Source organism: Hemibagrus wyckioides, linkage group LG28 (assembly GCF_019097595.1).
Source record: "Hemibagrus wyckioides isolate EC202008001 linkage group LG28, SWU_Hwy_1.0, whole genome shotgun sequence".
Taxonomy (NCBI): Eukaryota; Metazoa; Chordata; class Actinopteri; order Siluriformes; family Bagridae; genus Hemibagrus; species Hemibagrus wyckioides.
Window position 1 is genome coordinate 19,509,609 of NC_080737.1, and position 21,291 is coordinate 19,530,899.

The window sequence follows — 21,291 nt, forward strand, 5'->3', positions numbered from 1 at the left end:
GGGTAAAGTGGTTCGAGTCGGAGCCTAGCTTGTAGCACACGGCGTTAGCCTAGCATAACCCCGCCGCGGCTGTGTCCCAATCGCAGTTGGAAGTGGGCGTGTCCTAATCGCGTCTCCGACCAATGGCGGAGGAATAATGGGAGGGCAGCGCTGAAAGTGGCCGAGGTCTCCCCTCTCTCTCTCCCTCTCTCTCTCTCTCCCTCTCTCTCCTCCTCCTCTCCGAAGGTAGGCTGCAGCGTGTGTTTATTGATGAGATGAAAGAAGATGGAAGTGAGACATGAAACAAAGTAAGGGAAAATACTAAATTTTTTTTTAAAAAAAGGAAGAAAACTCCAACCTTGTCCGGATAAGGAAGAGAAGAAAGACCGGAGAAAGCTGTGAAGCACTGTCGCTGGTGGAGAAAAAGAAAAGGTAAGAAACGAGAGAGAGAGAGAGAGTGTGAGAGAGAGATAGAGGGAGGGTGTTAAATATTATCTGTTTCTAAAAAATGGCATGCACACACACACACACACTCCCACACACACACACACTCACACACACGTATACGCTCGTATATGCTCATGTTGGGGGTAGATAAGGGCAAACTTCAACTTCATAGCGCGTTGCTTTCTTTCTTTCTTTCTTTTCTTTTTCTTTTTATTCTTTTTTTTTTGTAAAGAAAATGGTTCCTGTCCTTTTATAGAAGTCGGATTTTTTTGGAGCGCACTGAAGAGATTTCACATTTGTAGGAACTTTTAAAAAATTCTGCGCTCGTAGTAGTTTGTTTACTTTTTTTTTACACGCTAGCAAAAAAGAAAAACACCCCCCCCCAAAAAAAAAACATAATCATCACAGCTTCAAATCAGATCCATAAATAAATAAATAAATAAATGAGGTGAGAGTGAATGGGTTTGAACGCAAGGAAATCGGGTTAGTTTTGTTTATATTTAGCTTTAAACGCGGGCGCGCGCGTGCGTCTCTCTCTCTGTGCTCGAGTGCATTATTATTATTATTATTATTATTATTATTATTTATAATAATTATTCTTACTATTATTTTAGCTTGGTTTAATATTCACTTTTTAATAGCTGGAATGCGTTCAGACAGACCCGGGGATATCCATGCATGAAGAAGAATTCTCACGAAGAAGAATTCATATTGAATAATAATAATAATAATAATAATAATAATAATAATAATAATGCACACATCATACTCCTGGGTTAGGTCACAGACTATAAATATCTAGGTTAATTTTTTTTGGTGGGCTTTAAAATAATCACCTTTTTTCTTAATTTCTGGGGTACAGAGGGATCCGGGCTGGATTTATGCTCAGTGGAATAAGATGAGACAGGATGAAGGTGATATCAGAGCAGAGATGGATGTTAGCTCAGGTTTTGTATTGTTCTTTCTGTGAATTTAATATGAAAGTATGCAGCTGTTGTATCTCCCTCTGTCTCGCGCGCGCGCGCGCGCGTGTGTGTGTTGTATTAAAGGTGTCTGCTATTGCAATTCCTCCTAAATAAAAAAAAATGCGAATTAGATAAGCTCACGAGACAGTCGCTAAATCGAATCAATCTAAACGCTAATATTAAAGCTAATATTACAGAAGGCAGCTAGAAGCTAGCGGCTTCTCCTCCTCCTCCTCCTCCTTCTTCTCCTTCTCCTTCTTCATCCAAGCTAACTTCTCCTCCTTCATATTTATAGCCACAGCATACATACACAATATAGATTTGTGTTTCTTCTAGTTTAGCTCCTGTCTCGCGCTCTACACCCCTTTACCGTACAACAAAAAAGCAATGTAAAAAACAGGGATTTGTGACGGAAATAAAACACACACCAAAACCTAATCGAGCTGAAGAGTCCAAAAAAAGTGCCCCAGGATCATCAGACTCTCTCTCTCTCTCTCTCTCTCTCTCTCTCTCTCTCTTTTGGTCAGGATATTTCAGCCTGAGGAATGAAATTAGCACATAGCTAACAACATTTCGGCAGATTTAAACTGATTTATCCAACACGTAGCCCATCTTTCTGAAGACGAAGCGAGGAAATGAAAGCGTGTGGATGCGGGAAAAGTAAAAAAAAAAAAAATCGAGCTCTGTGTGTGTGTGTGTGTGTGTGTGTGTGTGTGTGTGGAGGCTCGGCTTAAAGAGAGGACAGAAAGTGGGTCAGATGGCTTAAAACGGATTTATTAACGACACAAAGCAATGAATACGTTTGAAATTTGAGATCTGGTGTCTGAGCAGATTTGGGATTTAGGTTGATAAACGTCTCAGAGGACATAGATTTTTTTTTTTTGGAAAATAAAGTGAGATAACAGGTGCCGGTAAATCAGTGCGCGTGAAGCCCGTGCTCTCCGGTCTGACTTCTCGGCTCCGGTTGTTGCTTTAGCTTTAACTCTTGTACACACTTTAACCGTTTCAGCATTTCTACACAGGTATAAAGAGCTTATAATCACTCAGCTAATAGTTCTGTAATTGTTATTAACTCTAGCTGTAGTAATAGAAGCAGTAATAGCGTTGTTATTAATCATTGTTATTATCATCAGGATTCACTGATTGATCAAAAACACTTAAAAAATGAGTATTTCCTCAGGGCTCACTAACACACACTCAACTCCAGCACTGGGTTAGGTTTCTACTTTTGTTTTTTGTTGTTTGTCCGTAACTTTTCCTCAGTCCACCTCAGATTCTGAAGACTTCGACCTCGGTACTTTTGGACATTTCTGCTCTTCTGCACTGATCTAACTCTGGACTCAAACACAGATCACACACAGTACACACACACACACACACACACACACACACACATTGCGTCTCAGACACATGTATCCGATCACATTAATGCATTTTAACAGCACTCATAACTCCACAGAAGGAAGTGTTAGGCCCTTGCAGAGTGTGTGTTAGTTTAATAAAATACAGGCCCGTTTTTCCCCCGAGCACATGTTCTTTATCTTTATCTCCAACTCTGAGCGTTCCCGTAGTGAAAGAGTGAAAGAGTTCTGTCCGGAAAGAGAGAGAGAGAGAGTCCCGGGTAGACGCTGAAGCGGTTCATTCAGATCCCGCTTGTAGATTTATATTTATATTTGAATGCATTTCTTTTCTTTTGCTCGTCGATGTTATTGTGCCTTGCCGGTTTTTTTTATACGAGTTTGATTCCACCAGGAAACATTTAACAGCCGTTTTCAGGAGAAGACAAGTGTCACTAGGCTTGTGTTTATTTCATACGGTTCGATTAGTTTATTTATTTCGAGGGTTTGTTGCAGCGTTCGCGTTCCTCACACACCAAGCAGAGCAGCAAGATCGCCTGCGATATTTAAATATTGTGAATATTGCGATGTGGAGAAAGTCAGAGAAGCACTGCGATATTAAAACTCAACACGGGCGCACGCTTATTCCTGAGCAGGCCACGTTTCGACCTCCGGGTCAGAGGTTATAACGGCTGGAAGAGTCTGACCATCTGCACTTCATATCGAGTCGAGTGTCCTGAAAAAGCCTAAAGCCCTCGAAATAGGTTTGGAAAAAGTTTATTCACTTGTATTTTATTTATTTTTTATTTTAATTTTTACAAGTGTATGAAGACGTGGGTGTATGTGTGTGTTGTGTGTGTGTGTGCGCGCGTGTGTGTGTGTGTGTGTGTGTGTGTGTGAGATTCTTGTAAGGGTCAAAGGTCACACCCGCTCTGACTTAAAATAAAAAATATATCAAGATGAACATCCCCAAAGCGATCTTTTCTTGGCAGTATTACAAATCTTGTATCCTCAAAATTCCCGTTTTATCCAGATGATAATTCTCCTGCAGTTTCTCGCGTCTCCGAGCCGACACGGGCCACGCAGCCGTCCGCTGCCTGACACGGAATTATGAATTAATATTTAACGGAGTCGACCGGAAGACAGGAAATAAATAAGCCTTGCATTATTAGCTGTTTTTTTCTGTACATTTTTCTACACCCTAAACTATAAATATTACTCATGCACACAAAATACAAAAGTATTTCATGGAAATTGTAGAAAAGCTTGTGTTGGAGATTATTATTATTATTATTATTATTATTATTAGTTTGTGTTAAATTATGATTTTGTTCTCTATATTTTTTTGGAAAATGAGACTATTTCGGAACGACTTTACAGACTCGTTAGATTTCAGACTTGTAGCTTCTCATGCATGCCAGGTTCTTGTAACGCTCTGTGTGTGTGTGTGTGTGTTTGTGTGTGTGTGTGTGTGGCCACGTCGATGTGACGTTGTACAAAATATTTCTGCGGTATATTTCACAGCGGTACATTCTGATTCAATTCTAGACATTTATAAGATAGATTTACAAACGACTCTATTTACTTTCTGATTAGCTTTATTTCAGCTCTTTTATTTTATTTAATTTTTTTTTTTACAGTAAATTCCTTTAATTCATGAGCCAGGTGATTCATGAAATTCGGATTTATAACTGCCAAGCTTTCACTAAGGTCTTTTCAAATATTTTCCACTGAAAATGTCTAACCTCATTAGCGGCAAACGCGTATCACATCGTGAATGAAATATAACAGGCCGAGGACTAGATCAGATTTATACAGATTTATCCAGGCTCCTGTTTGGGGTTAAAACGTCAGACGGATGTGTCAGAGCGAATAAATATATCGAGTAAAATCAATAAACAACTAAATCATTCTGTGACAATTTTTAAATAAACATTTAAAAATAAAAAAAAATACTCTGGAGGAGTTTAAACAAGAGCGAATCCTGTGATTTGGAAAACAAGCAAAATGTCTACGCTGAGATTAGACGAAAATGTGTATGAATATCAGTACGAATATTTGTATAAATATCTGTATGAATATTCTGTATGGAAATTTGTATGAATATCTGTACGATTATCTGTATGATTATCTGTACGAATGTCTGTACGATTATCTGTACAAATATTTGTATGATTATCTGTACGAATTTCTGTACAAATATTTGTACGATTATCCGTACGAATATCTGTACGAATATCTGTATGAATGTCTGTACAATTATCTGTACGCATATCTGTACGAATATCTGTATGGATATCTGTAGGGAAATTGGTACAAGTATCTGTACGGATATCTGTACGAATATATGTACGGATATCTGTATGAATATCTGTATGAATATCTGTATGAATGTCTGTACGGATATCTGTACGAATATATGTACGGATATCTGTATGAATATCTGTATGAATGTCTGTACGGATATCTGTACGGATATCTGTACGGATATCTGTACGTATGTCTGTACGTATGTCTGTACGAATATCTGTACGAATGTCTGTATGAATATATGTATGATTATCTATATCTGTATCTATAGGAATATCTCTCTCTGCGTCTCCTTCTGAAGTTATAGTAAAAGTCACTCCGGCGGTGTTCACATGTCCCCTTCAAAACTCTTTCGCAGCCTCCTCACCACGTTAACGTGTCGGTGTTGGCGAGGTCACGGCCTGATAGAGATATTGATATTGTGTTTTTCCACTCCAGCCTGTTTGGGAATCTGTTTAGGCAAGACCAGGATTTCTACAAACAGATCTTACTAAGCACTCACGTCTCTACAGCGACAGTAATACGGGTTTATAACACGAACGTAATATAATCATATACCTATGTAGGTGTACAATAAAGGTAGATATAATAATAAATATAAAGCAGAGGTAATGAGACGTGTGTATCGTCATGTATACGGTAATAATGCATGCAGCTCGTCTGAATAAATATATAGCTAGAATCATTATACACACAGGTAATAACATATGTAATTAATAACTCTTTAATACACAGGTAATAACGTGTAATAAATATGTCTTTAATACACAGTTAATAACGCAGACATGTGATCTATATAGTACAGATATACAGTGCTTGTATGTAATAACACACATGTGAGCTGTATCACACCCAGGGGGAAGAACATGTGTGTGGAGGAATCTATAGAGTACATGTGTGTAATAACGTGTGTGTGTGGATTTTTATATATCATACATGTGTGTAGAACTCTAGTACATGTGTGTGTATGTGTGTGTGCGTAACACACTATGGTGTGTGTGTAGTAGTACTCTGTACAGGATATGTGTGTGTGTGGGTGTTTGTGTGTGTGTACTCTGTGTGTGCGTGTGTGTAGAACTTCATACAGTATGTGTGTGTGCGCATGTGTGTGTGTAGTACGCTATACAGTACATGTGTGTTTGTAGTACTCTGTATAGTATGTGCATGTGTGTGTGTAGAACTTCATACAGTACGTGTGCGCGCGCGCACGTGTGTGTGTGTGCAGTACGCTATACAGTTTGTGTGTGTAGTACTCAGTACAGTGTGTGTGTGTGTGTGTGTGTGTAGAACTTCATACAGTACGTGTGTGCGCGCGTGTGTGTGTATGCAGTACGCTATACAGTTTGTGTGTGTAGTACTCAGTACAGTGTGTGTGTGTGTGTGTGTGTAGAACTTCATACAGTACGTGTGCGCGCGCGCACGTGTGTGTGTGTGTGCAGTACGCTATACAGTTTGTGTGTGTAGTACTCAGTACAGTGTGTGTGTGTGTGTGTGTGTGTGTGTGTAGAACTTCATACAGTACGTGTGTGCGCGCGTGTGTGTGTGTATGCAGTACACTATACAGTTTGTGTGTGTAGTACTCAGTACAGTGTGTGTGTGTGTGTGTGTGTGTGTGTGTGTGTGTAGAACTTCATACAGTACGTGTGTGCGTGTGTGTGTGTATGCAGTACGCTATACAGTTTGTGTGTGTAGTACTCAGTACAGTGTGTGTGTGTGTGTGTATGTGTGTATAAACCTACAGTACACACTTGGGGACATGTCTCAGTGGATCCTAAACTTTTCTGTACACCTGAGCCGAGGTCAGAGTCTGATACGAGCATTAAGATCAGCTATTTATAAACATACACTGATATATTTATTAATCATTACTACACTGTCCAGACAGATGAAGGGAATATTCTCATACATTTACATACCCTCTCTCTCTCTCCCTCTCTCTCTCTCTCTCTCTCTCTCTCTCTCTCTCTCTCTCTCTCTCTCACTCGGTCGGATAAAACACCTTTTTTAAAAGAAAGAATCTTTTTATATAAATTTCTTATTAAAGCAGCGACTGCTCTGTGCTCTCACGCTACACACACCGGATCTCAGTACTCTTTATTTTATTCCTTTCTGCTGCATTTATAAATTAACCGTTATAACAGAGGTTTTTTTTTTTTTGGTCAGACTTTGTTGGGCTGTATACGGAAACCAGGAACAGTGACCGTAACACCTGCGGCATCCATGACTCTCAGGACCTGCTGTTTATTTACAAGCGTGTGTAACCACGTCACAGTCGGTGTGTTAGACCGGGCGGCTGAAAGGAGAGGATTACATTCACCGCTACCATGAAGTTCCTGTCTCACTGACTGAACAACACAGAAATAAATAAATAAATAAATAAATAAATATTTCCAGAAATGGCAGAGGAGAACTTTTAACCCATTCACGCCCAGGTTTTTTTTTTAATTTTAATCCCAAAAACATCATCATGCACGTCCAGCTACATGCATTGACCCATAAAACAGGTTTGTTTGTTTGTTTGTTTATTTGTAAATATTCTCAGCTAAATATTTGCTCTCTTTAGCTAACGGTGGGATTTGCGTACAGGTAACTGTAGCCGCTGTCAGTCAGAAACAGCTCGAGTAGGATTGTGAGTCAGGAATGGAGTGGCACTTAGGGGACTTTAAGATGTTTATTGGATAAAAGCAGATGAAGATTACTTCTCAAAAGCTGACATATTAAGAAAATATCATTTCCTTTAAAGCAGGATATTAAACACGTTAATAAAAGCCTTACATTTTTCTGATAAATAAACCCATTTAAAAGGAAATGTAAGAAAACAGAATGTAAGAATATCAGCTTTCATTCTGAAGGGTGTCTGGCTATCAAGCATTCCACCGTGTGTGTGTGTGTGTGTGTGAGTGTGTGTGATGCATCTCATACATGGTAGAAGAATTTGTGTGGAGTTTACACAGCGGGTGAAACTCCACAATATTACAAAAAAAAGTTTCTAATTGTTTCACTTCCTGTCACGTGACGAAGCCGACCAGGTGTGACCACTTCCTGGAAGTCGAGTTCATCCGAAATAAAAAGACACATTTTTTTTATCATCCTGAGATATTGGTTCCTGGAGACAGAGAAACGATGCATCTAACACACACCTGAAGAAAAACAAAAAAAACCCTAACCCTTGTCTCTTTTGTGAGTTTGATTTTATTGTCGTTTTTTTGTGTTTTCTGCGTGAGAGACGTTTCTCAGGGTTGTGTTAGATTTTTAACGACGTTTTAATCATGACATTAGTGGAACATTCCGAAAGAGACGATGTGAAGTAAAGCTGGACGTGTGCATGCGCTGGAGAAAACCCTAATAAAAAGACGAGAGAGCTCCAAATGAAGAAGACTAACCTGAATGGATCTAACAGTGAATTATTTAATAAGAGTTCCGAATGAAAATTATTTTAAAAATTCCTGAAATTTTAAGATTTTTAATGAGTTAAAGACGGCGGGTTTAAGCTGCGCGGTTCTGCTTCATCATGCTAACAAATGTAGAAAATGGAATGTTTCTGCTTTAGTTATTTAAACACATCTACAGTTTATTAACTTTAACAGTTTATTATTATTTATTCTCCTTCTACTGTATCATGCTGGAACATCTCACTTCATGTACATTTCTGTCGTTTAGCGGACACACTTATCTCATTTTTATACAACTGAGCGGTTGAGGGTTAAAGGCCTTGCTCAGAGGCCCAGCAGTGGCAGCTTGGTGGCTTTGGGATTCAAACCCACAACCTTTTGATCAGTAGTCCACTAAGCTACCACATCCGCATCAATCTCATTTGATAGTACCTTACAATATTTTCTGTAATCTCATATGATAGTACCTGAACGTTATTTGTTCCCAGATTGGGAGAAATTCAGTCCCAGTTTGTTGTTTTGCCCAACCCTCAACACTCCTGAGGAGAGAAGGCTAACACTCAGGACACTTTTCAGTGTCAGACTCTCAGTGGACAGTGCAGACTACCCTCTTCAACATACACCAGCTGATAGCCGCTAGTGCCTAGTGATTGATGGGGAGAGAGAGCGATGCCCCGCCCACGTAAAGAGATATGTTTTTGCTTTATTGGACTCTCTGCCACTGATGTCTGGAGCTTCATTCAGAGTTATCATCATCATCATCATCATCAGGCTCTATATTGAAGATGAAGAGCTCACACTGGCCATTTCAGCCATCCTACAAACATTACTCAGGGCTCCGCCTCTTCCGAAATAGTTCCTCTCTCTCTCTCTCTCTCTCTCTCTCTCCATGTGTCAGAGGCTCTAGCACAACCTCCAAGTATCAGTAGTGCACTACATCTGGGCCTCTACTACATCAGTCTCTCAGAGTGGACTCTAAAGTGGATTGATCATGTGGTAAGATGTGAGAATAGAATTCCTGTGTGTGTGTGTGTAAGTGTTTCCTGTGTTTAAGATGGTCTCCTGCCCTCCGCTGGACTTCACTCCGGGTCTGTAGGCCGCTGAACACTCTTAAACACCACACAGCACCATAAAGCTGCTTAATGATTTCACCAAGCCCAGATTGCAGAAGTGTTGCATTATGCAAACGAGCGCCGTAACGAAGCCGCGTGTTGCGGTTTGTTTAGTCTCTCTTTTGATAAATTGAAACCCTAAAGATTCATTTTTCAGAATATTTCAGCCGTTTGGTTTAAGTGTGTATCGTGTCACCGTGTGATTAATGAAAGCTAATTTTCCATCACTCTGATGCAGAAAATCCTCTCTAAAGTTATCTACATCATCAAGTACTACACACACACACACGTAATGTACTACACACACACACGTAATGTACTACACACACACACACACACGTAATGTACTACACACACACACGTAATGTACTACACACACACACGTAATGTACTACACACACACACACACGTAATGTACTACACACACACACGTAATGTACTACACACACACACGTAATGTACTACACACACACACACACGTAATGTACTACACACACACACGTAATGTACTACACACACACACGTAATGTACTACACACACACACGTAATGTACTACACACACACACGTAATGTACTACACACACACACACACGTAATGTACTACACACACACACGTAATGTACTACACACACACACACACACGTAATGTACTACACACACACACGTAATGTACTACACACACACACGTAATGTACTACACACACACACACACGTAATGTACTACACACACACACGTAATGTACTACACACACACACGTAATGTACTACACACACACACACACGTAATGTACTACACACACACACGTAATGTACTACACACACACACGTAATGTACTACACACACACACACACGTAATGTACTACACACACACACGTAATGTACTACACACACACACACACGTAATGTACTACACACACACACGTAATGTACTACACACACACACACACACACGTAATGTACTACACACACACACGTAATGTACTACACACACACACACACGTAATGTACTACACACACACACGTAATGTACTACACACACACACGTAATGTACTACACACACACACACACGTAATGTACTACACACACACACGTAATGTACTACACACACACACACACACACACGTAATGTACTACACACACGTAATGTACTACACACACACACGTAATGTACTACACACACACACGTAATGTACAACACACACACACGAACACACACACACACACGTAATGTACTACACACACACACGTAATGTACTACACACACACACACACACGTAATGTACTACACACACACACGTAATGTACTACACACACACACGTAATGTACTACACACACACACACGTAATGTACTACACACACACACGTAATGTACTACACACACACACGTAATGTACAACACACACACGAACACACACACACACACGTAATGTACTACACACACACACGTAATGTACTACACACACACACGTAATGTACTACACACACACACACGTAATGTACTACACACACACACGTAATGTACTACACACACACACGTAATGTACAACACACACACACGAACACACACACACACACACGTAATGTACTACACACACACACACACGTAATGTACTACACACACACACGTAATGTACTACACACACACACGTAATGTACTACACACACACACGTAATGTACTACACACACACACGAACACACACACACACACACGTAATGTACTACACACACACACACACGTAATGTACTACACACACACGTAATGTACTACACACACACACGAACACACACACACACGTAATGTACTACACACACACACACGTAATGTACTACACACACACACGTAATGTACTACACACACACACGTAATGTACTACACACACACACACACGTAATGTACTACACACACACACGTAATGTACTACACACACACACACACGTAATGTACTACACACACACACGTAATGTACTACACACACACACGTAATGTACTACACACACACACGTAATGTACTACACACACACACACATAATGTACTACACACACACACGTAATGTACTACACACACACACGTAATGTACTACACACACACACGTAATGTACTACACACACACACACACATAATGTACTACACACACACACGTAATGTACTACACACACACACACACGTAATGTACTACACACACACGTAATGTACTACACACACACACGTAATGTACTACACACACACACACGTAATGTACTACACACACACACGTAATGTACTACACACACACACGTAATGTACTACACACACACACACACGTAATGTACTACACACACACACGTAATGTACTACACACACACACGTAATGTACTACACACACACACACACACGTAATGTACTACACACACACACGTAATGTACTACACAAACACACACACGTAATGTACTACACACACACACGTAATGTACTACACACACACACGTAATGTACTACACACACACACACACGTAATGTACTACACACACACACGTAATGTACTACACACACACACACACACGTAATGTACTACACACACACACGTAATGTACTACACACACACACACACGTAATGTACTACACACACACACACACACGTAATGTACTACACACACACACGTAATGTACTACACACACACACACACGTAATGTACTACACACACACACACACGTAATGTACTACACACACACACGTAATGTACTACACACACACACGTAATGTACAACACACACACACACACACGTAATGTACTACACACACACACACACACGAACACACACACACACGTAATGTACTACACACACACACGTAATGTACTACACACACACACGTAATGTACTACACACACACACGTAATGTACAACACACACACACACACACGTAATGTACTACACACACACACGAACACACACACACGTAATGTACTACACACACACACGTAATGTACTACACACACACACGTAATGTACTACACACACACACGTAATGTACTACACACACACACACACGTAATGTACTACACACACACACGTAATGTACTACACACACACACGTAATGTACTACACACACACACACACACGTAATGTACTACACACACACACACACACGAACACACACACACACGTAATGTACTACACACACACACGTAATGTACTACACACACACACGTAATGTACTACACACACACACGTAATGTACAACACACACACACACACACGTAATGTACTACACACACACACGAACACACACACACACGTAATGTACTACACACACACACGTAATGTACTACACACACACACGTAATGTACTACACACACACACACACGTAATGTACTACACACACACACGTAATGTACTACACACACACACGGACACACACACACGTAATGTACTACAGTACACACACACGAACACACACACACACACGTAATGTACCACACACACACACAAACACACACACACATGTAATGTACTACACACACACACACGAACACACACACACGTAATGTACTACACACACACACGTAATGTACTACACACACACACGTAATGTACTACACACACACACGTAATGTACTACACACACACACGTAATGTACTACACACACACACACACGTAATGTACTACACACACACACGTAATGTACTACACACACACACGTAATGTACTACACACACACACACACACGTAATGTACTACACACACACACACACACGAACACACACACACACGTAATGTACTACACACACACACGTAATGTACTACACACACACACGTAATGTACTACACACACACACACACACGAACACACACACACACGTAATGTACTACACACACACACGTAATGTACAACACACACACACACACACGTAATGTACTACACACACACACGAACACACACACACACGTAATGTACTACACACACACACGTAATGTACTACACACACACACGTAATGTACTACACACACACACACACGTAATGTACTACACACACACACGTAATGTACTACACACACACACGGACACACACACACGTAATGTACTACAGTACACACACACGAACACACACACACACACGTAATGTACCACAAACACACACACATGTAATGTACTACACACACACACACGAACACACACACATGTAATGTACTACACACACACACGTAATGTACTACACACACACACGAACACACACACACACGTAATGTACTACACACACACACACACACGAACACACACACACGTAATGTACTACACACACACACGTAATGTACTACACACACACACACACGTAATGTACTACACACACACACGTAATGTACTACACACACACACACACACGTAATGTACTACACACACACACGTAATGTACTACACACACACACGTAATGTACTACACACACACACGAACACACACACACGTAATGTACTACACACACACACGTAATGTACTACACACACACACACACACACACGTAATGTACTACACACACACGTAATGTACCACACACACACACGTAATGTACTACACACACACACGTAATGTACTACACACACACACGAACACACACACACACGTAATGTACTACACACACACACACACACGAACACACACACACGTAATGTACTACACACACACACGTAATGTACTACACACACACGTAATGTACTACACACACACACGAACACACACACACACGTAATGTACTACACACACACACACGAACACACACACACGTAATGTACTACACACACACACGTAATGTACTACACACACACGTAATGTACTACACACACACGTAATGTACTACACACACACGTAATGTACTACACACACACGTAATGTACTACACACACACACACACGTAATGTACTACACACACACGTAATGTACTACACACACACGTAATGTACTACACACACACACACACGTAATGTACTACACACACACGTAATGTACCACACACACAGACGTAATGTACTACACACACACGTAATGTACTACACACACACACACACATAATGTACTACACACACACACACACACGTAATGTACTACACACACACACGTAATGTACTACACACACACACGTAATGTACCACACACACACACGTAATGTACTACACACACACGTAATGTACTACACACACACACACACACATAATGTACTACACACACACACACACACGTAATGTACTACACACACACACGTAATGTACTACACACACACACGTAATGTACTACACACACACACGTAATGTACCACACACACACACGTAATGTACTACACACACACACGTAATGTACTACACACACACACGAACACACACACACACGTAATGTACTACACACACACACACACGAACACACACACACGTAATGTACTACACACACACACACACACACACACGAACACACACACACGTAATGTACTACACACACGTAACGTACTACACACACACACATAATGTACTACACACACACACACGAACACACACACACACGTAATGTACTACACACACACACACACACGAACACACACACACGTAATGTACTACACACACACACACACGTAATGTACTACACACACACACGAACACACACACACGTAATGTACTACACACACACACACACGAACACACACACACGTAATGTACTACACACACGTAATGTACTATACACACACACGTAACGTACTACACACACACATAATGTACTACACACACACACACACGAACACACACACACACGTAATGTACTACACACACACACACACACGAACACACACACACAAGTAATGTACTACAGTACACACACACAAACACACACACACGTAATGTACCACACACACACACACGTAATGTACTATACACACACATGTAATGTACTACACACACACACGTAATGTACTACACACACACACAAACACACACACACACGTAATGTACTACACACACACACACACACGAACACACACACACACACGTAATGTACCACACACACACACAAACACACACACACACGTAATGTACTACACACACACACACGAACACACACACACGTAATGTACTACAGTACACACACACGAACACACACACACACACATGTAATGTACTACAGTACACACACACACACGTAATGTACTATACACACACATGTAATGTACTACACACACACACGTAATGTACTACACACACACACATACTGTACTACACACACACACACACATACTATATAGAGTACTACACACACAGACGTACTGTACTACACACACATACACACAAAGTGCATGCATTACTACACACATGAACTGTATAGAGTACTCTACACACAGAGACACACACACACACACTATAGAGTTCCCTGAAACACAGATTTCTTTAAGTGTAATATTTTACTCCAGCGTGTTCCAGTCAGGTTTCAGATCGTTCTAGAATAAATTTCACCTTCTTCTATATTTTCAGTTCTTTTCTGACTTTTTTCTGAGATGTGAGTTTTTGCGAAGCGCTGGACGATGGAAGAGATTTTAAATTAACGTCAAAAGAACAGAAAAAGGAGCAATTGAGTGAGAATAATGCGAGAGGTGTGAAACCCCGTGGCTGTAACCTGTATGGAAATGGTGTTTATTTCATGCAGTTCTGAGTGTAACCTTGTACACATTCAGACTCACCTCCACGAGTGTAGCCTTGATGTTTCTCGCCGTGATCACGTTAGCAGCTGCTGTCATTGTGAACCAAACACTGAACAGTAAAGTATTGAGAAATGGTGTAAGTGCTCCAGCCTGAAATGGACCAGAAAGCCCTGCCATGACCACACACACACACACACACACACACACACACAGCTCTGCTACATATGGCCACGTGAAGGAGATGTTCGGACTCAGAACCAGAACCAACAGTCAGGTGTACTGTTTAGAGAGAAAAAAAGACACTCAAATAGCAAATATGATGAATATGAAGATCTGTGATCTGGAGTGATCTAGCGTTATTGTGTAATAAAGATATGCTCCGTTTCATCCCAGGAAAAAGTGTTCAGGTCCAAGTGAGGAGAATCTGTCCTGAACAAACACTGAAGAAACCAACACTGAACGAATACTGAACAAATACTGAACAAACACCGAAGAAACAAATACTAAAGAAACCAATACTGAACAAATACTGAAGAAACAAATACTGAACAAACACTGAAGAAACCAACACTGAACCAATACTGAACAAATACTGAACAAACACTGAACAAACACTGAAGAAACAAATACTAAAGAAACCAATACTGAACAAACACTGAAGAAACAAATACTGAACAAACACTGAAGAAACAAATACTAAAGAAACCAATACTGAACAAACACTGAAGAAACAAATACTAAAGAAACCAATAATGAACAAACACTGAAGAAACAAATACTGAACAAACACTGAATAAACAAATACTGAACAAACACTGAAGAAACAAATACTAAAGAAACCAATACTGAACAAATACTGAACAAACACTGAAGAAACAAATACTAAAGAAACCAATACTGAACAAACACTGAAGAAACAAATACTAAAGAAACCAATACTGAACAAATACTGAACAAACACTGAAGAAACAAATACTAAAGAAACCAATAATGAACAAACACTGAAGAAACAAATACTGAACAAACACTGAATAAACAAATACTGAACAAACACTGAAGAAACAAATACTAAAGAAACCAATACTGAACAAATACTGAACAAACACTGAAGAAACAAATACTAAAGAAACCAATACTGAACAAATACTGAACAAACACTGAAGAAACAAATACTAAAGAAACCAATACTGAACAAATACTGAACAAACACTGAAGAAACAAATACTGAACAAACACTGAATAAACAAATACTGAACAAACACTGAAGAAACAAATACTAAAGAAACCAATACTGAACAAATACTGAACAAACACTGAAGAAACCAATACTGAACAAATACTGAACAAATACTGAAGAAACCAATACTGAACAAACACTGAACAAATACTGAAGAAACCAATACTGAACAAACACTGAAGAAACAAATACTGAACAAATACTGAACAAATACTGAACAAACACTGAAGAAACAAATACTAAAGAAACCAATACTGAACAAATACTGAACAAACACTGAAGAAACAAATACTAAAGAAACCAATACTGAACAAACACTGAAGAAACAAATACTAAAGAAACCAATACTGAACAAATACTGAACAAACACTGAAGAAACAAATACTAAAGAAACCAATAATGAACAAACACTGAAGAAACAAATACTGAACAAACACTGAATAAACAAATACTGAACAAACACTGAAGAAACCAATACTGAACAAATACTGAACAAATACTGAAGAAACCAATACTGAACAAACACTGAAGAAACAAATACTGAACAAATACTGAAGAACCCAACACTGAACCAATACTGAAGAAAGAAATACTGATCAGATACTGAAGAGACACTAAATAAATACTGAAGAAAAAAATACTAAATAAATACTGATCAAAAACTGAAGAAGCACTGAAGAAATATTGAACAATTACTGAAGAAACCAATACTGAACAGATACTGATGAAAAACAAATACTGAGGAAACACTGATTAATGAATGAGAATGGAGGAGGAGATAAAATGGAGGAGGAGATCCGTGATAAACATCTGATATGGAGTCCTAACAGGTTTAGGAGTTTACTTCTAAAGACACGAATGTGTTTATAATCACTTTAATAACCAGAAATATCTATACACAATATCTACATACTGATCTGTCCATGAGGTCGCTAACACACCGCCTTTAAAATACACCTGATTTATAAAATAAAACCAAAAAACAAATATAAGATTTAGAAAATAAATGCAGTTTGTCATTTTCAAGACATCAGAAAAGTGTGAGGGGCGATTTATGATGAAATCGATGTGGCCGTATCACTTTATACTTCATGTTACAGTTATTATATTACAGTTATTATATTATAGTTATTATATTATAGTTTTTATATTTACAGCGTAAGTGATTTCTCTGTGAAAGATTTGAACTGAAGTGTATCTAGTTCAGTGAGGATGATCTTAGTCCTCAGATGAAGATCTCAGAATCAGGGTTAGTTTCTCAGAAACCAATGTTAAAGTCTTTAATAAAAAAAACTCTAATATTCACCTTACATTAATAATGGAAATTAACTTTATCATAAAATTAAATAATATTGGCCAGTCCAGTCTTATAGACATTAGACAGATGTGTGTGTGTGTGTGTGTGTGTGTGAGGATACTCTAAAGCTCGTTACAGAAATGACCTTCATCGCTCTAATTGAAAGTCAAGGCCAAATTTGCAGTGTGTGTGTGTGTGTGTGTGTGTGTGTGTCACGCTGATGAAACCAGCGGCCCTTTTCCCCCGAGCTCAGAAACACTCATCTACTTTCACCTAACTTCACTAACCACCGAATATTCATTTCATCCTGCGCTTAAATCCCTTGGAGAGGGGTTACACAGAGCCATCGCAGGGGCTTTGCTCCGCCCCTTTTAGCGAGATTAGGGCGTGTTTTTGTTTCTGAGTTACATGAAACATAAACACGCACATCTGGATGAGTTAAACTGGTAAAAAGTTAAATGTGTAAATGATAGAAATGTTCCAGTTCCACTTGGATGATGTGGATTTGGTACGTCTGTAGAAAACTGATTTAGGGGCGGGGCTACGGATGAGGTCATGACGTTTTGCTTATCCAGTCATAGCGAGGAACAAAATCTAAAACGTGAAACTCTCTCGTCGACATCCGAGGAACACCAGCTAGTGTCCTGGCTAGTTTTTGAAATGACCAGTTAATTTGTATATTCATATGTATTCTTATGTAAGAGGCGGAGCCTCGTGAAGGTTTTTTTTTTGGACAGAACAACGTTACAGAGGTTATTTTACACAGAATGATGTTGACTGTTTAAAGTGAAACCTTCAGGCAGATTTTGCAAACTCACTTGTTATTACATCGCCTCATCCTCGTGATCGAAGTTATATAATAAACGAGTTTTTCCACAGTCAGAATATTAACATATACAAATTCCTCTCGGGTGAATAGGAAAGTGTGACAGAAGTCATGCAGTCTGGTAGCGAGTTCGGATGACCTGACACGATCTGAGGAAGATCTAGTTAGCGGGAGTCGTGGTTTATTTTAAGTAGGTTGTGTACACAGAGGAGGAGGAGCTCTGGCGGTGGATCTGTAGAGCACTGGAGGGGCCGGTTCTGGTGAACGTGTCTACACGTGACGGGCCCGGAGTTCCAGCACGCCGCTCTGATAGAACCTGGTGAATGAGGCACACAGAGGTGCGTAGAAGCGAGAACGTGTGTGGAGTGAACCCAGTGAACCTGCTTGCTGGAATGAAGCACACACACTCGATACTGATTCTGTTTTGAAGTTAAGCTCGAGGCTCAATCAGCGGATGGAAACCTGGATCCGCGGCGTTACTTAAATGAATGTGTGTTTTGTTTGTGTTATGTATTTTTCCATTGTGCTGGTATGTTCTCTTCAGCGAGCTCCAGATTCCCGGCGTGCCTGTGGAATGTGGACTGATAACTCCGTATAAGCTGTTATTAATATTTTATTTAATTTCCCTTTTTTAACAGTACCTGAGCTCTGAGTGTGGAGTTAAGGCCAGGATAATCCGGCGGTTTGGGTAACGTCGTGTGCCTCGACGTTTTTATAACATCATTTGGTTTGGCTTAGTGTGTGGTGATGCCATGTGCAAAACTATCAACGCTTTTTTTTGTTCTTTGTTTGCCAAAAGTGCGGCATTTGTTCCTGGATTGGTGGGCGGAGCCACAGTGCCAAGCCGTTTAACCGTTTTCTGCTATGATGGTAAACAGTCCGATCACATGGAAGGTTCTCGAGGGCCAAAACGTAAGCGTGGCACATGGCTGAGTGTGTGGTGTGTGTTTATTCACCAGATCTTACTTTATAATGCAACACACACACACACCATGTGTGGCGAGACTGAAGTCGTGTTCAGGCTTGGACACTTTTTTTTCCGCATTGTGTTGCAATGAAACGATTTCAACCCACAGAGAAACGATTGTGTGTTCAGTTAAGGACAACATCTCAAAAGGAAGGCCATCACACACACACACACACACACACACACACACACATTGAAGTGTTCTGAAGTGAAGCAAACTTAAATGATGGCCATCTCAATTTAAACTTAGTGTGTGTGTGTGTGTGAGTGTGTGTGAGTGAGGAGTTTGTGTGCATGTGTGCGTGCGGGTGTGTGTGTGTATGTGTGAGGTGTGTGTGTGTGTATGTGAGAGGAGGGGGGTGTGCATGTGTGTGTGTTAGGAGTGTGCGTGTGTGTGTGTATGTGTGTGTGAGGAGTGTGCGTGTGTGTGTGCGTGCATGTGTGTGTGAGGAGTGTGCGTGTGCTTGTGTGTGTGTGTGTGTGAGGAGTGTGTATGTGTGCACATGTGTGTGTAAGGAGTGTGTGTGTGTGTGTGTGTGTGCACGTGTGTGTGAGTGCGTGCACACGTGTGTGTGAGGAGTGTGTGTGCGAGTGTGAGGAATGTGTGTGTGAGGAGAGTGTGTGTGTGTGTGTGTGTGTGTGTGAGGAGTGTGTGTGCGAGTGTGAGGAATGTGTGTGTGAGGAAAGTGTGTGTGTGTGTGTGAGGAGTGTGTGAGGAGTATGCGTGTGTGTGAGGAGTGTGTGTGTGTGCGTGCGAGTG

General features: G+C 40.2%; 1 protein-coding gene across 5 annotated transcripts in view; it reads left to right on the plus strand.

The window, feature by feature from the left end:
• zbtb20 (zinc finger and BTB domain containing 20) overlaps positions 1-21,291 on the plus strand; it is a 99,652-nt gene continuing 78,361 nt past the window's right edge. For 4 of the 5 annotated variants that reach the window (XM_058383256.1, XM_058383254.1, XM_058383255.1 and 1 more), the window contains exon 1: positions 1-411. The gene's annotated coding sequence lies outside the window, so the exon portion shown is untranslated. Of the gene's footprint in view, positions 412-19,129; positions 19,903-21,291 lie in introns of those variants that run through there. The other variant, XM_058383252.1, reaches the window with a different exon arrangement.